Below are 26,724 nucleotides of genomic sequence, written 5' to 3' on the forward strand. Positions count from 1 at the left end.
TTCACTTTGTGAAAATTCAGTGGGCTATACAGTTATACATTGGGCACTTTTCTGTTTGCATGTTATACTTTAAAGAAAAAAGCCTTTCAAACAATGCTAATGGCATCTTCTTTGTTGTTATTGTTGTCCCCACAGAAAATTTAGGGAATAAAAACAAATCCCATCCCCTGATCGCCCAACCAGTCACCTCCCTCAGAGGGAGGTCGTGGGTGGCAGCATAGTGGCAGGGTGATTCAGGGAGGGGCCGGCCACTCAACATCCCCAGATTGGCCTGCCAGGGTTGCCTCCCACAGAGGGAGGCCATTGGTGATGGCGGCGGGGTGATCCGGGGCGGGCCGGCCACTTGCTGTCCACAGATCGGCCTGCTGGTCACCTCCTGCAGAGGGAGGCCAGACTGCGGCTTAAGCCCACTTCCTGCATGTTGGACATCCCCTGAGGGCTCCCGGACTGTGAGAGGGCGCAAGCCGGGCTGAGGGACCCCTTTGATTTCACCGATTTTCATGCACCGGGCCTCTAGTATAATATAAAATAAGATTCTGCTGAAGACCCACCAGGAGTCTTGAGGTATAATGAAGGATCCTATACTCTATTTTTATTTCTTATAATCCCAATTTTTCTGAATTAAAATAACTCTAATCCTATATAATAATAGTCAAACATGGTCATTGACTGTACCTTCGCTACACCTCCCATGGGCTAATCAGGGTGATATGCAAATTAACCACCAACAAAGATGGCGTCTAATTTGCATACTGCAGGCAGGGCGGGACAGCGCCATCCCGCCTGCCCTGCCGCCATCACGGCCTGCTATCTGTGATCCTGGGTGGGAGGGTCCCATTTGCGACCGGACCCGGGGCTGCCGGTTGGGACATCAGTGATTTGCCGGCCCACCCGGGCGTCCCATGTGCGACCCAGGGAGGAGCCCCAACCCCCGGATCTGCCCTGCCCTGTGTGCAACTGGGAGCGGGGCCCCAACCCCCAGATCGGCCCTGCCGAGTGTGCAACTCTGGGCGGCGCCCCAACCCCCTGATCAGCCCTGCCCTGAGCGCGACCTGGGGAGGCAGGGCAGGCACCTAGGGATCGGCCTGCCATCTGCCACCCAGGCAGGCACCTAGGGATTGGGCCTGCCATCTGCCACCTGGGGAGCGGGCTTAAGCCAGCTGGTGGTTATCTCCCAAGGGGTCCCAGACTGTGAGAGGGCACAAGTGGGGCTGAGGGACACCCCTCTATCCTCCATCCCCCACTCCGCCAGTGCACAAATTTTTGTGCACCAGGCCTCTAGTCATAGGATAAAAGACAGAGAAACAGACTTAGTCTAGGTAAGTGGTAAATGGTACTAGAAATATTAAGAACCCCAAATAAATATGACAAAAATAGTCATACTGTCTTTGTAACTATAGTGTTATAATATAATCAGTAAAGTTTTTTAAAAAAAATTTAAAAAGAAAAAATCTGGTAAAACAAAGTTTCTCACTTGAGTATTTTTAAATGGTAGCCTTACAAATATGTATAATATATACCACATTGGCAAAATCAAGCTTTTTACCAATCAGCATTAAAAGCACTGTAATTGCTCAATATTTTAAAACACATTGCAATCAGAAAACATTTTTCTTTTACTTTACTTACTCAGTGTATTGTGGTCTGTGTGAATACCCTGTACAACAGATTTTCTGAGCAATAATTCCACATCAGAAACTATTTTTATTAGCTGTTAAGAAAACCAAACACAGAATAAATCCTTCAGGTGTTTTTCAATGGTTCATATGAATGTACTGTTTTTGAAAAGTATAGGTTTACTACAAATTTTTTATGTAATAATCTGCCTTTAACTTTTTATAACCATTCTAAGTGTGCAGAAAGCTCAGACAGGCATATACTTTTAACTTTTATCCACCCGTTTATATTTTGATCCAAAACAGGTTTAGAGTATTTTTTTGTTGTACATATATATTTTACAATGTGTTTTAAAACACATAGTTTTTTGGGGGTGGTGGTAGTGAATCTTTCTTTTATAGACTTGGATGTTCTGAACACTAGAAAGAGTGTTGGATTAGGAGTCAGAATACTTGGAGTCCAATTCTGGTTCTGTCATTAAGTGTATTGCCTTGGTTTAATAACCTACTCAAGTAGGTTATTAAATGATTTTCCGACCTCATTATTTGCAAAATGAAGAAATGGACTAGAACAGCAATTCTCAACACTGTGGACCCCTTGAGGCACCTTAACACCCTTTCAGAGGATCCATGATGTCAAATTTATTTTCATGATACTAGATGCAGCCGTGGGCAAACTACGGCCCGCGGGCCGGATCCGGCTGTTTGAAATGAATAAAACTAAAAAAAAAAAAAAAGACCGTACCCTTTTATGTCATGATGTTTACTTTGAATTTATATCAGTTCACACAAACACTCCATCCATGCTTTTGTTCCGGCCCTCCGGTCCAGTTTAAGAACCCATTGTGGCCCTCGAGTCAAAAAGTTTGCCCACCCCTGTACTAGAGCCTAGACCAGTGGTCCGCAAACTGCGGCTCGCAAGCCACATGCAGCTCTTTGGCCCCTTGAGTGTGGCTCTTCCACAAAATACCGACTTCTGCGCATGGGCCACGAAGTTTCAATCGCACTGTACGTGCGCATCCACATGTGGTATTTGGTGGAAGAGCCACACTCAACGGGCCAGAGAACCGCATGTGGCTCGCGAGCCGCAGTTTGCTGACCACTGGCCTGGACCCTTCTACATGGTTTGAGTTGTGAGAAGTAGAGTTTTCTCTATGAAATACCATTTGTACTTGAATGAACCACTGATAGGCAGACAAACTATGATTATTCAGACTTGGGTATTTGCTAGATTTTTTTCTTGAAAATGAGTGAAGTGAGGAGGGAAGTTAACAGAGGTCAGATGATATGCTCTTATAGGTCATGGGATGAGGAGTCATGGAGGTTGTGAGCAGAGGAAGGATAGAATATGCCTTAAAAAAAAAAGGTTCACTCTGCCTTTAAAAGTATTGAGACCAGGCTGTAGGAATTTAGGGCAAAAGAAGAAAGACCCAGGAGGAGGCTGTTGTGACAATTCAGTGAGAAATGATGGTAACTTGAACCTGGAGAATATGATGAGGAGGGTGAGAAGTGGTTGAATTCTACGTATATTTTGAAGGTTAAGCCAATAGGATCTGCTGCCAGATTAAAGTGTGAGAGAAGGAAAGCAGTCAAGACAGCACAGAGGATATTGGTCTGAACATCAAGAGGAGGGAGCTGCCATTAATTGACATGAAAGCCTGTGGGTGACCAAAGCCTCACACGCTGACAGACTTGAGAAGCTTCTTGGCAAGGCAGAGAAAGGGGAGAAAAGGGCCTCCTCCTTGGAGGTGCAGAAGCGGAGTGGAGTCCTAGGTCTAAGGTTGGGAACAAGGATAAATGAGGAGCAAGGGATTAGAGGAGACCAAGAGGTGGTGTGTATGAATTCTAGAGCCAAAATATATATATATTTTAAATATATAACTTCCATTGGACTAATAGGAATAGAGTTCTACATTGAAAGTAACCTTTGAATCTCCCATTTTCTGTGCCTGTGTGAGTCTTTGGCCTCCCAAATTCGCTGTTTTCTCACAGGCTGTATTTCGTCCGCTGGACCGCCACCTCAGGGGAACGATGGACGCAGAGTCTACAGCTCCTGCCGCCATCTCGGCGGAGCTGGTTTCTGCCGACAAGTAAGCGGGACCGCGGAAAGCTTGAGGCATTGTTCAGTTCGCGGGGAGCGGGGGGTGGGGGGTGGGGGGGGGAGACTGGGGCTCCCCGGGAGGGGAGACCAGAGGGTCGGAGGGCTTGCCTCCTGGTGAACAACCGTGGCTGTTTGGGGAGGCCTGGGCACTGGAGAAGCCCACCTCTGGCATAAAGTCTCGCGCGTTAGCAGTTACGCCGGTTGGCTGGCGCCCCCTGCCCCGCTTTTCGCGGCCGCCATCTTGCCGGGGGCAGCGGCGTCTGTCTGCATCGCCAGCCCCTCTTCTTCCTCCCCCGGCCCGGGGCTATCGGCGGGGAGGCGGGGCCCAGCGCACCCTGGAGCCTTCAGGGCGCTGCAGCTTACTGCCCCCGCACTCCTGGCGCGCGTCTCCGGTAGGATCCCCAAACAACCTGAGAGAATAACCAATAGAGATTTGGCGCCAAAAAAAAAAAAGAAGAAGAGCCCTGCAGGAGAAGCTGGACCGGTGGGGCCGGTGGGCGGGGCCGCAGGGGCGGGATCTGGCGCCCGTGTTCACCAGCCTCCGCCGGCGCTGGAGCAGGGGCGGGGCCCTGAGGAGGCGGGAAAACTCCCATTGTTTGGGGCTGCGCGGCCGGAGCCTCGGATTTCCGCTGTGAGGCACCCGGAGGCTGGTTCACCGCGGTCTCCTCGCGCACCTCCTGCCCTCCTACCTGCAGCGAGCCGGTCCTGGGCCTGTGGTGGAGAGCATCGTGGTTCTTTGGACTGTGGGAGTGTCGGTGAGAGACGCTGTTTCTGGGGTTTCGGGGGGATGTTGAGTATCTTCCCCGAGAGCGGCCTGGCGCTCTGCTCGCTGGCGGCGGCGTTGGGTTGGTAGGTGAACGCGCAGTAGGAACGCACAGAAGGACGAGGGCATGATAGAAGACACGATTGCTCCGAAGGTGGCATCATGCTACCCAGGCCTGAGATATTTCTTGAATAATGAAGAAACGCGTTTTTAATGGTTTTTATTTATTTACTGCAGAGAGGGAGAGAAATAATGGAAACATCAATAATGAGAGAGAACCATTGGTCAGTGAATCGAACCCTGACCTCTTGGTTTATAGGTCGACGCTCCATAGTGAAAACATTTCATTAAAGAAAACAAGTGCTCTTTCCCATCTAGTATGTCCAACTGTGCAATCTTCCTTTTTTCTCAGGGGCTTTGTTATTTTTTTCTTGGTGCACTTTTTATTTATTTACTTTTCTTGGTGCACTGTACTGGGAGAGGTTGCTGTGAGGTTTTTATGAATTTCTGGAGCCTTACACTTTGAGGTTTACTTATCTCTACCTATGCTACCTATCACGTTTCGGGTCTTTGGATGTTTATATTTGATCTACATGAGTATACTATGAATTAGTTCTCCTGTAGGTGAGAAAAGTCAAGATCAGAATGCCGAAATTAATAAGTGGTAGAGTCTGCATTAAACCCAAGTTCTTTTTCGTGTGTGTGTGTGTGTGTGTGTGTGTGTGTGTGTTTTATAGCAAAGGTGGAGATTTATTGAAGAACAAGTACAGACTCCCAGGTGGGGAGGGGGAAAGAGTCCCATAAGCCCAAGTTTTTATTTTGTCATTACCTACCCAAAAGCTTATCTGAGAGGAAATGAAATTGCATGTAAACCTAATTAGCTAGTCTGAAAGAACAATAAAAGGCAGCATTCAGAAGTTACATCTTGGTTGAGACTATTCAGAGGTCAAGCCCCTAAGGCGCTTTAAAGGGAGGGTAAAGAAAATGCTTCTGAGTTTAGACTTGAATAAGAATGCACATTGTAATTCCAGCATAACCACTGAAAGGATAAGAATATAACTTCCAAACCAGTAGAGAGGAAAGGTGGAATGAGAAATAAACCTCAATGCAGGGTTGATTTTTATTTTTTTTGGATACCAGCTTCATTGCTTAAGCAGTGATGTTGGGCCACAATTTTGTCTTCTGTAAAAAGCTCCAATTTGGCTTCTCTTCCTCTTGCCATTTAAACAGCATGGCTGATGGCAATAATTGTCTAAATGCTAAATCAGTCCTCATTATAGTTATCTTTTTAATTAGTTTTTACAGCTTTGTTATAAAATACAAAGCATATAAGAGTTTGTACTGTAGCCATAACCGGTTTGGCTCAGTGGATAGAGCGTCGGCCTGCGAACTGAAAGGTCCCAGGTTCTATTCCGGCCAAGGGCATGTAACTTGGTTGCCGGCACATCCCCAGGAGGGCGTGTGCAGGAGGCAGCTGATGGATGTTTCTCTCTATCGCTTTCCCTCTCCCTTCCTCTCTGTAAGACGTCAATAAAAACATATTAAAAAATAATTAATTTAAAAAAAGAATAAAGAAAACGGTCTCCCCCGGCTCCTGAAGCCCGGGATGGAGGACCTCCCCCAGGCTGGGTCTCTGGCCGCTCAGCCCCCGCTCCCACGCGCCCTCAGCGCAGGTCGCCTGTGCGCAGGCGCAGACCCAGCTTGCCGGCTGAGCAGTGGTCCCAGCGCAGCCTGGCCATGGGCTCCCGCTGGCGGCGGGCTCCCAGCTCCTCCCTCCGCCCACGCTGCGCCCCCTGGTAGCCTTGCGGAAGCGAGGCCACGAAGGCAGATGAGATCGCCAAGGCTCAGGCCACTCGGCCTGGTGGCTACATGATCTTCGGGAAGATCATTCGCAAGGAAATACCCGCCAAAATCATTGTAGAGGACAACCAGGTAGGCCCCGGGCGCCGCCTCGCTCATGGGCATGTCGGTTTCCCCGGGAGGAAGAGAAGGGTCGGCGGCGCTGCGGGAAAGAGAAGGAACCGGACCAGCTGCTCGGCGCGGCCTCTGCCACGGGCCCCCAGCCTGCGGCCCCCCTGCGCGTGCGGGCGCTCTGGTTAGGCGTTATCTCCCCGGGCACCAGCAGAGTGTCTTTCAGTTAAACTCAGAGATAGCGTCAGATTCCATGGGTTAAGGGTTCAGTCCCGAAGACTCCCTGCTCCCCTTGCCAGATACAAGTCCAGGTTATTACTGGAGCTTTGAACCAAACTGGCTATAAATCAGAGGTTCCTAAGACCCCCTCCTTGGGTTCATTAATTTTCTAGAGCAGGTGCGGGCTCTCCTTCCTGGGAGCACACTCCTCTTCTCCCTTTCTCTCCCCCCTCTTCCCCCACCAGTGCTTGCATCTCCTAAATTCTAAGGGATCCCATGACACTTGTAACCAGGGAAGCAATGGGCAGTGGCCCCTTGTCCTGGGCTAACCCCTGGACCTGTCCATTCTTCTCTGTCTGACTACAGTGAGCTGAGAGAAGCCCTACCTTGACTCACTTTCTTTTTTTCTTTCAAATCCTCACCCAAGGATATTTTTCCATTGATTTTTTTTAATATATTTTATTGATTTTTTACAGAGAGGAAGGGAGAGAGAGAGTTAGAAACATCGATGAGAGAGAAACATCGATCAGCTGCCTCCTGCACATCCCCCACTGGGGATATGCCCGCAACCCAGGTACATGCCCTTGACCGGAATCGAACCCGGGACCCTTCAGTCCGCAGGCCAAGGCTCTATCCACTGAGCCAAACCGGTTTCGGCTTCCCATTGATTTTTTAGAGTGGAAGGGGGAAGGGGGTTAGAAAGAGAGAAACATCCTTTGGTTGCCTCCCACACACACCCTGACCCAGGCCAGGATCCAGCCTCTGTGCCTGCAACAGAGGTATGTGCTCTTGACTGGAATTGAAACCATGACCCTTCATTCCAAGGGCTGGTGCTCTCACCACTGAGCCAAACGGGTTAGGGCTTGGCTCACTTTCCCATAATGTTTCTAGAGAGCCAAAGCAGCTCTGCCTAGGTTCTCTCCTGTTGCTTCTGTCATAAGCTCTTCCTTATTTCACTGTCCCAACTTCAATAAACATACTCTTAAAATTAAAAAAAACGAAAACCAAAAAACTTGCTAGAGCAGATCACAGAACTGAGAGAGAATTTCTCCCATCAAAGAATAGCGTGGAAAGGAAAATGCCAAAAAGTTACATGCCACAATTGTGTCCCCTTTTGAAGGAGCTTTTCTAAAAGTCTCATAACCCTTATTTATATATCATTGGCCACCTGAAGCTATAAGAGAAGCTGGGTACCTTGCCATCCAGACGGGAATGGAGGTGGGGTAGGTATTGAGAGACAAATTGCAGTCTCTGCATGGGTTTTAGTTTAAGAAAACAAGTGGTTAATCCTTTCTCGAATACATACTGCAAGTATGTCAAGAGTTGATATCTATCCTCTGCATATCAGTCCCTTCATCGGTAAAGCAAACAATATGAGAACACCAGCTGATCATAGTAACTGCTTCTTGAGTTGCTTTCTGATATACAGGATCACTTCATAAAGAGATTTTTGCCTGGAATATCGCATTAAGTTTTCTCCCTGAGTATATTTATTATAATTATAGCTGGTCCTATAAGCTTCTCAGAAATAGTGTGACTTGTACATGCATTTGTTTGTTTAGAGTAAATGCTGATGTTTCTACAGCAGGTTTTTCTCTGTTTCATACTGAAGATTGTTTTGCACTTGTCCTAGAAAAATGCAGTTGGTTTAACATGGATTCATTGTACTTTGTTTGAAAATGAAAGCTTGGGTGGTTACTCTAAACAGTCAAGATTATTGATTTATAATTTCAAGTAAAATCCACCTTTTAATAAGTTTTGATAAATGTACATAGTCATGTATCCAACACAACAATCAAGATGTGTAGTATTTTAGTCATTCCAAAAAGACTTGTTAGGAGGTCATTTTATAATCCATGCAGGAGATGATGGTAACTTGGACTAGTAGTGATAGAGCTGATGAGAAGTGATCAGATTCAGCATGTATTTGAAGGTAAAGCTGGCAGGATTTGCCAATGGGTAAATGGGAGTAAGAGAAAGAGAGGAGTCAAGGGTTTATTACTTTTCAAGTTTCTGTAGACTGACTGGGCTTTCTCTGCTGCTTTTACATGACCTTAGTCATGTTGCTGTGTTCTGTTGGAAGTTGGAGGGTTCAAAAGGAGCCCACTCAGATGTCTCACAGTTGGCACTGGCAATCAACTGGGTCCTTTGATTCTCCTCTGGTATGGCCCCTTATTTACCTTTAGGCTAGACCAGCTTACATGGTGGTTGGGCAATAATAAACAACCCCAAATGTAGTTTTAAACAATTACAATGTGTTATTTCTTATGATTTTACTAGAGGCCTGGTGCATGAAAATTCATGCACTGGAGGGGGCCCTCAGCCTGGCCTGGCCCCTCTCACAGTCTGGGAGCTCTCAGGGGCGGGAGGCAACCCGGTGATCAGGGGAAGGTGACGCCCCATCACACCTCTGCTGCTGCCACTGCCGGCAGCGCAAGCCTCGGCCGGCCCTGGTTACCTGAGCCTCAGGCGGCCCTGGGCAGCTGGGCAGCTGCCATCCGAGGCTTGCCTGCACCTTGGGCCAGCCCTGGGCAGCTGGGGGGCTGAGGGGACTGGGGGACTCCGGAGACAGGTGCACTGGCAGGGCTGAGGGAACTGGGTGCTGCCATCTTGTGGCTGTGGGTGCCACCATCTTTGAGGGCATGGCAGTCAATTAGCATATTCCATCCTTATTGGCTGTGGGCGCCGCCATCTTTGAGAGTGGGACAGTCAATTAGCATAATCCCTCCTTATTGGCTGTGGGTGCTGCCATCTTTGCGATGGTGTGAGGGTCAATTAGCATACTCCCTCTTTATGAGATAGGATGATTTTGTGTGTTGGTTGGGCAGTTCTGCTTATCTTGCCTGGACTCACTCATGTAGGTTGCATGAAATGGATTCAGCTGGGACAAATGGAATGGCTTAGCCTCTTTCCATGTTGTCTTTAACCCCAAGCTTCTTCATAATTTAATGTTCTTAGGGCAACATTTCAAGAGGGTAAAGCAGATATCGCAAGGCGCCTGTAGGCTTAGGCTTCAGAACTCAAATAACATCACTTCCACCACAAAGCAAGTTAAAAGGCTCGTTTAGATTCAAGGATTTGGAGTAGATTTAACTTATGGGAGAAGCAGAAAAGCCACATTGCATAGGGGTGAGGCAATCTGGTATGCATGGTGGCCAATGTGTAAAGAACCCATAGACTCTTAGAGAAAGGACAATGGCTGTGGCAGGTCCTCTGAAGTGTTATACAGGCACCTTGCTTGACTGGTATAGTGCACCTGAAAATGTTGTAGGATGTATAAATATCAGCCTATAATTAAGTATGCAAGAAATATACCTCTAATGGATTTTCTATAACAACTTATTTTCTGTTTTGAGTCTCTGATCCATCAATTTTAGTCAATTTAGAATTTCTCCCTATCCCTGGGGTTGTACCTAATTTCTGGAAACTCTTATATAGTATCATGGCATCAGAAGGGCCATCTAGGCCTCTTTGTCATTGGTCTCTACAGTCTACTTGGGACTTTCGTTATCTTGATTATTCCTTATCTATTGATCCCTTAGGTTGATATTTTGTAGTGATAATGACCATGAATATGATAGTAATTATGATAGCTTTATAACAGTATGCATAGCAATTGCTATTTATTTAGTGCCTGCTGTGAGATAGGCACTGTGCTAAAAACCAAAACAGCACTGTGTGCAACTATTCCAGCCTGTGGCATTTGCCAGAGCATTCTATGTGTAATGAACACTTGTAATTATTGATGTTCAGCATTTGAACCCACTTGGTATTTGCGGGATGCCTTGCCTCTCCCAAGAGAAGTTGAAATGAACAGACACCTAATATTCTAGCTCCTCTGCCAGCCTTGGATATAGGCACTTGTCTTAGACTCTGCCAATCAGATGCACTCATCTGGGATTTTGAATTTGAAACTAATGACACAAAGAAACAAGGACAGTGGAGATTTCTTTCTGGTGTCAGTGGCAGCGGCAGCCAGTTGGCAGGCACAACAGTGTTTGTGTTGCCAACCTTTGGATCTAGTATTGAATACCAGGGGTGACAACAGAGCAAACTGCAGTCTCTGTGCTCAGTGGCAGCGGTAGCAGTGTACCAACAGGCAGCTTTCTGGTTCTATTTGGGACTGGGTATTATTTGCATAGCTTCTCTTTATTCTTGCCTATTTTCTCAGTTAACCTGGAGCTACCATTAAATATTGTTCCAAGAGATTAACTGCTGCGTAAATTTTTACCAGGAATGGTTAGTTGTAGGCAATAGAATCTCAGGGTAAGGTGCTGATGGTTGGCAGGGTGGCTGGAAAGCTGAGATTCGTTATTACCTGGTTTGAGATAAAGGCGAAGAGAATCCAGCTAACATTGAGGAACTGAATTTTCACAGCCCAGGGTAAATAGTAGCAAAGTAGCTACTTAAATTATTCCATGGGTCACAAGTACTGATATGCCAACTGAAGTCAACCCTTTGGGCTTCCAAGTGCTACTGCCATAGGTGGTATGAAGAGTAGGTAGATCTCAAGGATTATTGAGGTGTTGTCATTGCTTCTAATATTGCCAAACATCCTAAAGAAAGAATAGCAAGCTAAGATTTCTAAATTATTAGTTTGTCAATAAAAACCTAAGGGATCTCTATGACTGTGTTATAAAAATGAATGAGGTTTTCAAAAAGACATAAGCTCTTACAGCTGAAGAATTCAAATAGTTGCAAGCCTAACACAACATTTGGTCCTCAATGTTGCCAACTTTTATTTTAATTCATGGACTGCCTGGCCTCATATGAGGAAGTTAGGTTATTGATCAGGAAAGAGTGGTATCTGAATATCTGGATTGAGCTATATTGGGGAATTTGGCTGACTCGGACCACCCCAAATTCCCAACCTACTGAGCCTCCCTTGTCAGATGAGGCAGCCTCTTTGGATTCTTGATTGCTTGAAGATCCTTTCTCAATTACTCCTCATAAACTGCAGTTATTTTTGTGCCTCTGTCTTTCAGAAGAAAAGGCAATTCTTTCATGCCCAATCCTCTCTCTTTCGTGCACCTCTTGCATTTCTTTCTTTGCAATAACGTATCAGAATATGCCAAGAGATCCCAAATAGTATATTCGGACCATCCTCAGAAATGTAAAAAGATAAGTTACCAGGCAAAGCTAGCACTTTCTACTATTGACAGAATAGAGAAAGGCTGGAAACACTCAAGAGTTAAGGAGCTAAAGTAAATTTTAAAAGATTAAAAAGTAAAGGTTTTTGAGGGAGAGAAAATGGCGGCGGTATAAACAGACGTGTCCTGTGCCTTCTCCTGGAGCAGATAAGGGTGAGCAGCTGAAACGGGTAACATACAGCCGAATAGGCAGAGGATTTTCAGCTGAGAGACTGTCTGCAGCCCGGAAAGACCGAAAACTCCCAGAAAAAAAAGGACGGTTGGAGACTGTGGCTGAAACCTCTCCCTTTGTGCCAGCACAGCTGCGGAGACTGCGCCATTTTAAGTGGCTGTTGCCGGCATCCAGAGACCAGCTTCTAACCTGGAAACAAGGGATCTCAAGCAACATGACTGCGTGAACTCAGACGAGCTCTGCTTCTTCTCATGGAAAGCAGAGAGAGAACTATATAACCAAACACCTTGAGAAGAGAGATCATGGTGAAACAAAGAACCAACCCACATATGAAAGAAAAACAGGCATCATCAGAAAAGGAAGTAAACGAAATGGAGGCAATTGAGGCAAGCAACCTGTCAGAGAAAGAATTCAGAGAAATGGCCATAAGGTGTATGAAAAGATGGAAGGCCAATTTAACAATATGTGTCAGAACCAAGAGGAAATGAAGAGAAACCAAGAAGAAATGAAAAATGACATCACTGCTATAAAGAACTCAATAGAAAGCATCAACAGTAGACTAGAAGAAGCAGAGGACCGCATCAGCAAGCTAGAAGACAATGTAGGAAAAAATACCCAAACAGAACAGCTTCTAGAAAAAAAAAAATTAAAATGCAGGAGGAGAGCCTAAGAGAACTCTGGGACAATGCTAAACGAAACAACATCCGAATAATAGGGGTTCCAGAAGGAGAGGAAACTGAGCAAGGAATAGGAAACCTGTTTGAAAAAATAGTAACAGAAAATTTCCCTGATATAGGGAAGAAAAAACTCACACAAATCCAAGAAGCTCACAGAGTCCCAAAATGAACCCGAAAAGATCGACGCCAAGGCACATAATAATTAAATTGGCAAACACCAACGACAAAGCAAGAATCTTAAAAGCAGCCAGAGAGAGACAGAAAGTTACCTACAAAGGTTCCTCCATCAGACTAGCGACCGATTTCCAACAGAAACACATCAGGCAAGAAGGGAATGGAATGAAATATACAAAGTCATGCAAAGGAAGGGTCTGAATCCAAGAATACTGTACCCAGCGAAGCTATCAATCAAAATTGAGGGTCAAATCAGGAGCTTCACAGACAAAAACGGTCTACGGGAGTTTATTACAACCAAGCCAGCAATGCAAGAAATGCTAAAGGGTCTGCTGTAAATAGAAAAAGTAGGAAACAAAGAAGGAATGCAGCGGTAAAGAACAAAAATGGCGACTAACAAGTTTCTATCAATAATAACTTTAAATGTAAATGGATTAAATTCCCCAGTCAAAAGGCATAGGGTAAATGAGTGGATAAGAAAACATGACCAATGTATCTGCTGTCTACAGGAAACCCACCTCAGAAAAAAGATGCATACAGACTGATGGTGAAGGGATGGAAAAAGGTTTTTCAGGCCAATGGAAGTGGAAAAAAAAAAAAAAGCCGGGGTAGCAATACTTATATCTGACAAATTAGATCTCAAAGTGAAGGACATAAAAAGAGATAAAGAAGGCTACTTCATAATACTAAAGGGAGCAGTCCATCAAGAAGAAATAACTCTGGTATATATATATGCACCCAATATAGGAGCACCCAAATAGGTAAGAAATCATCTGGAGAAGATCAAGGGAGAGATTGACAGCAATACAATCATAGTAGGGGACCTTAACACCCCTGTATCACCACTGGACAAATCCTCTAAACAGAAACTCAGCAAAGAAACATCAATCCTAAATGACTCACTAGATCAGATGGAATTAATTGACATCTTCAGAACATTTCACCCCAAAGCCACAGAATATACATTCTCCTCAAGCGCACATTTGTCATCTTCAAAGATAGACCATATATTGGGTCACAGACAAAGTCTCTTCAAATTCAAGAAAATTGAAATCATATCAAGCATCTTCTCAGACCACAAAGGCATAAAACTGGAAATCAACTACAACAAAAACAATCCAGAAAAATCAAACACATGGAGACTAAATAGCATGCTATTAAACAATGACTGGGTTACCAATGAGATCAAAGAAGAAATGAAAAACATCATGGCAACAAATGACAATGAAAACACAACAATCCAAAACCTATGAGACACAGCAAAAGCAGTCTTGAGAGGGAAGTTCATAGCTCTACAAGCCTACTGCAAGAAATAAGAAACAATGAGAATAAATGACCTAACTCTACAACTCGAAGAGTTAGAAAGAGAGCAACAAAAAAAGCCCACTGGAAGATGGCGGCGATATAGGCAGACACGTCCCAGGTCGTTTCCCGGAGCAAATGGAGTGAGCAGCAGAAAATAGTAACACCCACACCGAATTGGCGAAATTGCTCAGCTGGTGAGACAGTTTGCAGCCGGGAAAAGCAGAACTCCCCTGGAAAGGTAAAAAAACCAGGGATTTGGGCAGGAAAGTTTGCCAGACCTCTGAGCCCAGAGAGTCGGACGGAGACCGCGTGGCAGACAGCCCCTTCCCTTGGGACAGGCACAGCCCCTGACTGGGGAAAGGAGAACCGCGGGATTCCTGGTGCCGCCGGGGGAGTTGAGAGCTGGGTTCTGTGATCACAGAGGACTGAGCCTAAAGGGGGCAGCCTGAAGAGCTGACCAGACCATGCAGTCCTGGTAAGAGAAGAAGCTTACAGAAACCAAGCCTTCCCCGTTTCCGCGGTCGGCGTTTGTTTGTTTGTTTTCACTGAATCCTGTTCATGGCACATTTCAGACACTCACCTGTGCTGAAGAGAGGGAGAGTGTGCGGAGGAGTGGAATCTGGGGAGAGACTGGGGAGAGAGGGGGGGCCGGGAGAGGTGGCAGCGATTTGAGTGCTGAGACACCCCTGAGCCCAGGACTGGGGCAGCCATTCTCTCCCCAGAGAGTGAGACTCCTCCCCCCAGCCCCCAGGCAAGGAGCACAGCCACACCCAGATTCCACCCTGAATGAAATCAAGGATTAAAATAACCTGATCAGTCCCTGGGAGTTAACAGGGTCTGGCCTATAGAGGGATTTTCAATCCCAGCAACAACACAGCGCTGGTAACTAACTATTACCCAGCCAGCGCTGGGCAGTGAACTTCCACTGGACAGAGAGGCCCTATAGCCTCAGAGGCCAACCCCAGAACACTGCCACCCAGAGGCTGACCCACAAACTGACTCTTTGCTAAACACAAAATAAGGCAGTCTGGGAAACAAGTGTGACCTGCTTTAAAATAAAGACTGTGGTTTACAACACAGAGGAACAGTGTATCGCAGGGAAACTCAACACTCTCCTGAATACCTGGCAGGTCTAAGGCGAGCCACACTGAAGAATAGAAGAACCGAAGAACCTTCACTACTGCAATTTTTTTTTCTTTTTTCACCTTTTAACTAAGAAACCAATTTTTTTCTTTTTTTTCTTCTTTTTTTTTCTTTTCTTTTTTTTTCTTCTTTTTCCATCACCTGATTTTACCCTTTTAATTACTACCTTCTTATTTTTAACTGGTATTATTACTGCTACCATTTTACCATTTTTTAAAGTGCCATTTTATTTTCTCTTTATTTTATTTTGGGATTAGTGTTCTCCATTCTATTTTCATCATTATATTATTGGTTGTTTCTAGTTTGCATCCATCTCCAGGGAGTTGTTGCTGGAATTTGTTGGGAATAATGGCTGTTCTATAGGAGTATTCTCCTCATATAAAAAGTCTCTTCCCCTCTTCCACTTCATTCTCTCTTTTCGCTCTTTTTTTTTCTTTTCTTTTCTTTTCTCACTTTTATTTTCCCCCCTCCTTTTTCACAATTTCATTTTTGCACTCCTTTTTTATTTTTGCTCCCTACTTTTTTTCTTTTTTCTATTTTATCTTTTTCTCTTCCTTCTTCCTTGTCCCCTAATTCTCTTAATTCGGGTGGTCACCTATATTTGGGGGTATTAATATCATGAATATATTTCTGTGTAGTGCCTGGTACGGGGTGCCTTGCTGTGTTTTATTTTGTGCCTTTAAATCAACGCAGCAGGTCCAAGCAACAGCAACCTCCTGAGCACCAACACCCTCTGCTGAGGAACAGCAGCTGTACGTGAAACCTCGCCCAACCAGCCAGAAGAGCCACCACAGATGTGAACAGCACCCACCAGAGGAGCTGCTGCCAACTGAAGAGCAGCTACTACCGCAACCACCCGAAGAGCAACCACAGACCAAGGAGTCACTGCCACCAAAGGAGCAACCACTGAACGACTCAACATAGATATGTCAGTGAGATCAAACATAGTTAGACAAAGAAACCCCCAAAGGAAAGAGAAGGAGGACTCTCCAGAAAAGCAGCTAAGTAATACAGAGGCATGCAACATGACAGACAAAGAATTCAGAATAAGGGTCCTAGAGTGCATAAACCGGATGGAGGGAAAAATCGACAACCTCCGCAAGAAGCAAGAAGAAACAGATGAAAAATCGATAACATATGGAAGAAGCTAGAAGAAACAGATGAAAAAAAACAACAACTTAAGACCCAAGAAGAAATGAAGAGTGATATAGCTGCAATGAAAAACTCCATTGAAAGTATCAACAGTAGACTAGGAGAAGCGGAGGACTGAATTAGTGAATTAGAAGACAAGGAAGCAAAACACACCCAAAATGTACTGCAATTGGAGAAAAAAATTAAAAGACAGGAGGAGAGCCTAAGGGAGCTTTGGGACAACATGAAACGAAACAACATATGAATAATAGGGGTACCAGAACAACAGAAGGATGAACAAGGATTAGAAAACCTATTAGAAGAAATAATATCAGAAAACTTCCCTGAGGTGGGGAAGAAAAAAGACACACAAGCCCAGAGAGTCCCAAACAAGGTGAACCCGAAAATACCCACACCAAGACACATCATAATTACCATAGCAAATGTTCAGGACAAAGAGAGAATCTTACAGGCTGCAAGAGAGAGACGGAAAGTTACATACAAGCGATCTCCCATTAGATTGTCAAATGATTTCTCAACAGAAACACATCAGGCTAGAAAAGAATGGACTGAAATTTACAAAGTGATGCAAAGCAAAGGACTGAAACCAAGAATACTCTATCCAGCAAGGCTATCATTCAAACTTGAAGGGGAAATAAGAAGCTTCACAGACAAAAAAAGGCTAAGGGAGTTTATCACCACCAAGCCAGCAATGCAAGGATTGCTAAAGGGACTGGTATAAAAATAAGAAATGAAAAGCTCAGAAAGAAAACAGCCACACAAAAAAAGAAATGGCTACAAACAAGTACCTTTCAATATTAACTTTAAACGTAAACGAAATAAATACTCCAAACAAAAGACATCAAGTGGCTGAATGGATAAAAACACATGACCCATACATCTGCTGTCTACAAGAAACCCACCTCATTAGAAGGGACTCACACAGACTGAAAGTGAAAGGATGGAAAAATATCTTTCAGGCAAATGAAAAGGAAAAGAAAGCTGGGGTAGGAATACTTATATCGGACAACATTGACCTCAAAGTAAAGGCCATAAGAAGAGATAAGGAAGGCCACTTCATAATACTAAAGGGATCAATACAACAAGAAGATATAACCCTGGTAAACATATATGCACCCAATGCAGGAGCACCCAAATTCATAAGAAAAACTCCTGGAAGATATCAAAGGAGAGATCCACAACAATACAATCAGAGCAGGGGACTTTAAAACACCACGGACAGCACTGGATAAGTCCTCTAGACAAACAATCAGCAAAGATACAGCAATCCTAAATGACTCACTAGATCAGATGGACTTAATAGACATCTTCAGAACACTTCACCCCAATGCCACGGAATATACATTCTACTCAAGTGCTCATAACACATATTCAAAAATAGACCATATATTGGGTCACAAGCAAAGTATCCCCAAATTCAAGAAGACTGAAATCATAACAAGCGTCTTCACAGACCACGATGGCATAATATTAGAAATAAACTACAATAAAAACAACCCAACATACTCAAACACCTGGAAGCTGAATAGCATGCTATTAAATATTGACTGGGTTACCAATGAAATCAAAGAAGAAATTATAAACATCCTGGAAACAAATGACAATGAAAACACAACAATCCAAAACCTATGTGACACAATGAAAGCCGTCCTGAGAGGGAAGTTTATAGCTCTACAGGCCTATCTCAAAAAACAAGAAAAAATGATAGTAAATCATCTAACTCTACAACTCAAAGAATTAGAAAGAGAGCAACAAGAAAACCCCAGAGTGAGCAGAAGGAAGGAGATAATACAGATTAGAGCAGAAATAAATGACATAGAGACGAAAAAAACAATACAGAAAATCAATGAAACCAAGAGCTGGTTCTTTGAAAGGATAAACAAGATTGACAAACCTCTAGCCAGACTCACCAAGAAGCAAAGAGAGAGGACCCAAATAAACAAAATCAGAAACGATAGAGGCGAAATAACAACAGACCCCACAGAAATACAAATGAGTGTTAAAAAATACTATGGACAGCTCTACTCCAACAAACTAGACAACCTGGAGGAAATGGACAAATTCCTAGAAAAATACAACATTCCAAAACTCAATCAGGAAGAATCTAAAAATCTCAACAGGCCAATAACTATGGAAGAAATTGAAGCAGTCATCAAAAAGCTTCCATCAAACAAAAGCCCAGGACCAGACGGCTTCACAGGGGAGTTTTACCAAATATTCAAGGAAGAACTAAAACCTATCCTCCTCAGACTAGTACAAAAAATTTAAGAGGAAGGAACACTTCCAAGCTCATTCTATGAAGCCAGCATCACCCTAATACCAAAATCAGGTAAAGACAACACAATGAAAGAGAATTACAGGCCAATATTCCTCACGAACATAGATGCCAAAATCCTCAACAAAATCTTAGCAAATCGGATCCAGCAGTACATCAGAAAGATCATACACCATGACCAAGTAGGATTTATCCCAGGGATGCAAGGATGGTACAATATCCGCAAATCAATAAATGTGATACATCACATAAACAAATTGAAAGAAAAAAACCACATGGTCATATCAATTGATGCAGAAAAAGCATTTGACAAAATTCAACACCCATTTTTGATAAAAACTCTCAGCTAGGTGGGAGTAGAAGTATCATACCTCAACATAATAAAAGCCATATATGACAGGCCCACAGCCAACATCATACTCAATGGACAAAAACTAACACCATTTCCCCTAAGAACAGGACCAAGACAGGGATGCCCCCTCTCACCACTCCTGTTCAACATAGTACTGGAAGTGTTAGCCATTGCAATTCGGCAAGAAGAAGAAATAAAAGGCATCCAAATTGGAAAAGAGGAAGTAAAACTGTCCTTATTTGCAGACGACATGATATTATACATACAAAACCCTAGAGACTCCATCAAAAAGCTACTAGACTTAATACATGAATTTGGCAATGTAGCAGGATAGACAATTAACCCCAAGAAATCTGAGGCATTTCTATACACCAATAGTGAACTTTCAGAAAGAGAGATTATAAAAGCAATCCCGTTTACCATTGCACCAAAAAAATTAAGCTACCTATGAATAAACTTAGCTAAATAGGTAAAAGACCTCTACTCAGAAAACGACAGGACGTTGAAAAAAGATATAGAGGAAGACATAAACAGATGGAAGAACATACCGTGTTCATGGATTGGTAGAATCAACATCATTAAAATGTCCATACTACCCAAAGCAATCTATAAATTCAACGCACTTCCCATTAAAATACCAACGGCATACTTCATAGATCTAGAACGAACTCTCCAAAAATTCATCTGGAATAAAAAAAGACCTCGAATAGCTGCAGCAATCCTGAAAAAGAACAAAGTAGGTGGGATCTCAATTCTAGATATCAAGCTGTATTACAAAGCCACTGTTCTCAAAACTGCCTGGTACTGGCACAAGAATAGGCATATAGGTCAATGGAATAGAATAGAGAGCCCAGAAATCGGCCCGAACCAATATGCTCAATTAATATTTGACAAAGGAGGCAAGAACATACAATGGAGTCAAGATAGTCTCTTCAATAAATGGTGTTGGGAAAATTGGACAGATATATGCAAGAAAATGAAACTAGACCACCAACTTACACCATACACAAAAATAAACTCAAAATGGATAAAGGACTTAAATATACGACAGGAAACCATGAAAATTCTAGAAGAATCCAAAGGCAACAAAATGTCAGACATATGCTGAAGCAATTTCTTCACTGATACAGCTCCTAGGACACTTGAAACTAAAGAAAAAATGAACAAATGGGACTACATCAAAATAAAAAAAGCTGCACAGCAAAAGAAACCATCCACAAAACAACGAGAAAACCCACTGTGTGACAAAACATATTTGCCAATGTCATATCTGATAAGGGCCTAATCTCCAAAATTTATAGGGAACTCATACAACTTAACAAAAGGAAGATAAACAATCCAATCAAAAAATGTGCAAAGGACCTAAATAGACACCTTTCAACAGAGGACATTCAGAAAGCCAATGGACATATGAAAACATACTCAAAGTCACTAATCATCCGAGAGATGCAAATCAAAACAACAATGAGGTACCATCTCACTCCTGTCTGACTGGCTATCATCAACAAATCAACAAACAACAAGTGCTGGAGAGGATGTGGAGAAAAAGGAACACTTGTGCACTGCTGGTGGGAATGCAGACTGGTGCAGCCACTATGGAAGACAGTATGGAGTTTCCTTAAAAAACTGAAAATGGAACTCCCATTTGACCCTGTGATCCCACTCCTAGGAATATATCCCAAGAAACCAGAAACGCCAATCAGAAAGGATATATGCACCCCTATGTTCATAGCAGCACAATTCACCATAGCTAAGCTTTGGAAACAGCCTAAGTGCCCATCAGCAGATGAGTGGATTATTAAACTGTGGTACATATACACAATGGAATACTATGCTGCGGTTAAAAAAAAGGGAACTCTTGCCTTTTGCAACAGCATGGATGGAACTGGAGAGCACTATGCTAAGTGAAATAAGCCAGTCAGAGAAAGATAAATACCACATGATCTCACTCATTTGTGGATTATAGAGAAGAACATAGACTGATGAAAAGGGACAGACCCAAAGACTGAGACACAGCGATCAGGCTATCAATCCCCAGAAGGAAAGTAGGGGAGTGTGGGGGTAAGGGGAAGAGATCAACCGAAGGACTTGTATACATGTATATAAGCCAAACCAATGCACATGGACAGTGGGGGGATGGGAGCATGAGTGTGCGGGACGGGGGGGGGGGAGGTTGGGGGTTAACGGGTGGGATGAGGACACATTTGTAATACCTTAATTAATAATAAGAAAAAAAATAAAGGTTACAATCAAATGCAAAGAGAACCAAATGAAAACAATTATGTATAGGTATTAAACACAGAGGCATGGACACATCGACAGATCTAAGAGGGGAGGTTGGCTGAGGGGGTGAGGGGAACTGAATAAAAGAAGGTGAAGATGTATGTCGACTCAGCCTCAGCATCCCCAGCTGGCAGGTGATTTAGGAGCTCTGCTGGCTTCCTAGCCCCATGTTTAAAGAACACATAGCGACTCGGAAGATCAGCTCCAATGAACAAGTCAGTGTTGACTTTACAAGAATATGAATTCGAAAAGCAATTCAACGAGAATGAAGCCACCCAATGGATGCAGGAACACTGGAAGAAAATCTTTCCTGTTCTCTGCTCTGTGTGTGGCCTTTATCTTTGGCGGTCGGCACCTAATGAGCAGACAGGTGCAGTCTGAGCTGAGGAGGCCATGAGTGCTCTGGTCTCTCACCCTCGCAGTCTTCAATGTATCCCGTGCTCTTCGAACAGGTGCTTGTAGGGGGTACATTTTGATGACCAAAGGCCTGAAGCAGTTTGTGACCAGAGTTTTTACAATGGACCTGCCAGCAAATTCTGGTCTTATGCATTTGTGCTAAGCAAAGCACCTGAACTGGGAGATACAATATTCATCATTCTGAGGAAGCAGAAGCTGATCTTCCTGCACTGGTACCACCACATCACTGTGCTCCTGTACTCCTGGTACTCCTACAAGGACATGGTTGCTGGGGTGGTTAGTTCATGACTATGAACTACGGCGTGCACGCCGTGATGTACTCTTACTAGGTCTTGCGAGCGGCGGGATTCCGAGTCTCCTGGAAGTTTCCCATGTTCATCACCTTGTCCCAGATCACTCAGATGCTGATGGGCTGTGTCATTAACTACTGAGCTACTGGATGCAGCATGCTCAGCATTACTCTCACTTTCAGAACATCTTCTGGTCCTCACTCATGTACCTCAGCTACCTTGTGCTCTTCTGCCACTTCTGCTTTGAGGCCTACGTTGGCAAGATGAGAAAAACCACCAAGGCGGTATCGTGTGGGAACTGAGGAGGAAGCCATAGCTCAGGGTCACCAAGAAAAATAACAGACAAAAGAAAATGGCACAAGGACTCACACATGGTGCAGCTACAACAAAACACATGAGCGAACACAGAACCCAAGGCAGCTTAGGGATAATCAGGTTGATGTACCCCAGTCAGTTTATGATCCTTTTTGGGTGAGGACTCACTGAGTGCACCTTTATCTCAAGGGACTGCTGCTAGGAGACCCCATTCCCTCTTTACCTGTCAACTTTAGGGCAAAGGAGAGCAAAAGTGTGCCAGAGGCAGAGAGAAATAGAAGGCAAACAAAGGCTATTAACACTGTATGGAAAGTATTTACAAAGGGTTGTATTTCTCTAAGGATGAAAGAAGTTTACTTAGAAAACTGTGGGAGCAAATGCACACACAATCCTTTCTCATCTTTTTGACACTAAACTGGAGCCAAAAGAATAAATAAAAATGGAAGAGACACAGGGTGTATATTAGAACATTCATGCTTTTGAAAAAATTAAAGCTCAAGAAAAGTTAGTAGCTGTAGTCCCCTTGAGAAAATATGTCTTAATCACCTCTTATGCAAACAGATGTAGACAAGTATATTTCAACTGGTGTGTTTCCCTGAACAGCACAGCCTCAGGCTAGTGAGTTTGCCAAGACCAAATCGAGCACCATATTTTTCCCATGTTCCTCCTGGGAGGTTGGAAACAATGCAGCTCAGTGCCGAAAGGAGCAGCTCCCTCTCAGAGCATTTCTGATAGTTTTAGCAGTAATTTATACTCTTAAATGAGATATGATGCATTATCCTTGGTTCAGGTGTCCCAGGCTTTTTTAAAAAAGAGTAAATATGGGATAGAAAAAAGCCAACCAAAAGATTTGAAAATGGCTTCTGTACTACGAGTCAAAAGGTGTAACCGTTCTTCAGCTGGGAAAGGGAAAGGAACGGGAGAAGTGAGCTGATGATCTGTACAATGCATTTCTCTCCCTATTTGACTTCACTCATACTCATAACTTCCCACATGAAACCTCGTGGCACAGCCCATATTTTCTATATTTTTGTGAATTTCAAAAAGATCTTCAAGGCTCTTCCTGATATTGAGTGGACACTGTGTTTCTGCATCATCTGCATTTGCTCCCTATGCAATGTAGAGGTGTGTAAAGTGCCCTCTGCTGGTCAAGTGGAAATACTTCAACAAACACTTGGGAAGTTTGGCTGGAACAGTTGACAACAAAGGGCCCCCTATAGACTTATCCTTCAAATTTTAAATGATACAAAATACATGTCATATTTTTGGCCAAGTCAGAAGACATTTTTCCTGCTTTAAGTCAGCTTCAGAATTTTCTTTTAAAGGGACTTCAGAAAATCAATTTATTAAGAGCCGTATTCTTAAAAGAAAAAAGCTAGTTAATATATTATTGGTAATATTTTAGTCTTCTACAAGCCAAATAAATGTGTAAACATTCCTAGTATTTCAAAGAAGCAATTATGTAAGTTGTTCAATGTGATATAATAGTATACTAATTGGTTAAGTAGATTAATGATTAGACAAACTAGTTAAAAAAATTAGGGGCTACTACACTGCATAGATTATACACATTTAGCCACACATGTATGCACACAGATGTGGAGTACACTGAACTTCAAAGCCCAAATGAATAGACACACATTTTCTGGATAGCAGAAAAGAAACTGTTGTTTAACTTTCTTGCTTTGAGAGTATACAGTCAAAGGGATTTTTTCCAATTATTTTTATAGCATTTTAGCTTTAATTGTGCTGTCATTCATGAAACAGAGCTACTCTGCTTCTCTGTCAGAGATGACAAGGGCTTTTTCAGCATCTCGTTTATGTGTGGAATTTAAAAGAATAAAGTTTTATTCCATTCTGTGTGAATGGTGTGAACAATGAAAAAAAAAAAGAGTTTAGCCAAAGATCATATACGCATAGCCCATGGATACAGGCAATTGCGTGGGGGAGAAGAGCTGGGGCGAAAGGGGCAAAACATAAACACAAGGAAAATATAAAGTTACTTTTGAACACAGCACATGGACTCTATATCCTTAATAGAATAAATTCTAAGCACAAGCACAACCACAAAGAAATCCTGAACATTATTTTATGGGCTTGTTAGTGTTACAACTGTTTTATATTTTTTTATTTTTATTGTTGATAGTATTACCGATGTCCTCCATTCTCCTTCCCGCGCAAGACCGACCCCCCCACCCCCCCGAATCCCGTATAACTGTTTTTGTGTGTTATTGTAGGATAGAGCAAATGAATAATGATATTGGTGTGGATGTAATCTAAATTTTCATTGTGGTGGAAAAGGAAGTAAAATCATGGAACAGGGAAAGATGAGCAAGAACCCCACGAAGTTGAGTTATCAGTATACACAGATGATTAAAAAAACACCCTTGCTTTGTCCATAAGTTTAGATTTTGGCTCCAGAAGGCTAGGAAATGGGTGAGAAGATATACTTATTGTTCAACACCAACTATTTCAATGGCTGAAAATTCCCTATTTTTCATACCAAACTATGGCCACTCACATCATCCATTGTAGCATATCAGAGGTTCTGCATGCGGCTGAATGAAAATATTAAGATGCTCTAATAATAAAAATTGAAAATATGAACTGCATCAAATGTAAATATAATATTTTTTTCATTACCAAATTCTCAAGGAGAAATTACTGTCTAAAGATGAAGTTTTTTTGTAAATTTGAGACCAGAGACAACTGGGTACAAAATAATTAAGATCCCCAAACCAAAATTTCTTGCTCATGAGTTAAAAGTCCAAAGTCTAAAAGTCTTCAAGGAGATGAAGATGGCGGTGGTATAGGCAGACGCGTCCCAGGTTGTGTCCTGGAGCAAATGGAGTGAGCAGCTGAAACTAGTAACATCCACACCGAATTGGCGAAATTGCTCAGCTGGTGAGACAGTTTGCAGCCGGGAAGAGCAGAACTCCTCTGGAAAGGTAAAAAAAACCCAGGGATTTGGGCAGGAAAGTTTGCCAGACCTCTGAGCCCAAAGAGTCAGAGGGAGACCGCGTGGCAGACAGCCGCATCCCTTGGGACAGGCACAGCGCCTGACGGGGGAAAGAGGAACCTCGGGATTCCTGGCGCCGCCAGGGGAATTGAGAGCTGGGTTCTGTGATCACAGAGGACTGAGCCTAAAGGGGGCAGCCTGAAGAGCTGACCAGACCATGCAGTCCTGGTAAGAGAAGAAGCTTACAGAAACCAAGCCTTCCCCGTTTCTGCGGTCGGCGTTTGTTTGTTTGTTTTCACTGAATCCTGTTCATGGCACATTTCGGATACAGACACTCACCTGTGCCAAAGAGAGGGAGAGTGTGCGGAGGAGTGGAATCTGGGGAGAGACTGAGGAGAGAGGGGGTGCCGGGAGAGGTGGCAGCGATTTGAGTGCTGAGACACCCCTGAGCCCAGGACTGGGGCAGCCATTCTCTCCCCAGAGAGTGAGACTCCTCCCCCCAGCCCCCAGGCAAGGAGCACAGCCACACCCAGATTCCACCCTGAATGAAATCAAGGATTAAAATAACCTGATCAGTCCCTGGGAGTTAACAGGGTCTGGCCTATGGAGGGATTTTCAATCCCAGCAACAACACAGCGCCAGTAACTAACTATTGCGCAGCCAGCTCTGGGCAGTGAACTTCCACTGGACAGAGAGGCCCTATAGCCTCAGAGGCCAACCCCAGAACACTGCCACCCAGAGGCTGACCCACAAACTGACTCTTTGCTAAACACAAAATAAGGCAGTCTGGGAAACAAATGCGGCTTGCTTTAAAATAAGGACTGTGGTTTACAACACAGAGGAACAGTGTATCGCAGGGAAACTCAACACTCTCCTGAATACCTGGCAGGTCTAAGGCGAGCCACACTGAAGAATAGAAGAACCGAAGAACCTTCACTACTGCAATTTTTTTTTCTTTTTTCACCTTTTAACTAAGAAACCAATTTTTTTCTTTTTTTTTTCTTCTTTTTTTCTCTTTTTTCTATCACCTGATTTTACCCTTTTAATTACTACCTTCTTATTTTTAACCAGTATTATTACTGCTACCATTTTATCATTTTTTTTAAAGTGCCATTTTATTTTCTCTTTATTTCATTTTGGGATTAGTGTTCTCCATTCTATTTTCATCGTTATATTATTGGTTGTTTCTAGTTTTCATTCATCTCCAGGGAGCTGTTGCTGAAATTTGTTGGGATTAATGGCTGTTCTATAGGAGTATTCTCCTCATAAAAAAGTCACTTCCCCTCTTCCACTTCATTCTCTCTTTTCGCTCTTTTTTTTTCTTTTCTTTTCTCGCTTTTATTTTCCCCCCTCCTTTTTCCCAATTTCATTTTTGCACTCCTTTTTTTGGTCCCTACTTTTCTTTTTTCTCTTTTATCTTTTTCTCTTCCTTCTTCCTTATCCCCTAATC

The 26,724-nt window shown here is 43.4% G+C and overlaps 2 pseudogenes across 2 annotated transcripts in view; one reads left to right on the forward strand and one right to left on the reverse strand.

Annotated features, from left to right (window-relative positions):
• LOC308535809 (ADP/ATP translocase 3-like) overlaps positions 1 to 26,724 on the reverse strand; it is a 332,829-nt pseudogene that overhangs the window by 14,937 nt on the left and 291,168 nt on the right. The window lies entirely within an intron of this gene.
• Positions 21,501 to 22,302, forward strand: LOC308535776 (very long chain fatty acid elongase 6-like; annotated as a pseudogene). Its single transcript has 2 exons — positions 21,501 to 21,621; positions 21,716 to 22,302. The product of its transcript is annotated as a very long chain fatty acid elongase 6-like (transcript).

Source organism: Myotis nattereri (genome assembly GCF_964212035.1).
Source record: "Myotis nattereri genome assembly, chromosome: 21".
In the NCBI taxonomy this organism is placed as follows: Eukaryota; Metazoa; Chordata; class Mammalia; order Chiroptera; family Vespertilionidae; genus Myotis; species Myotis nattereri.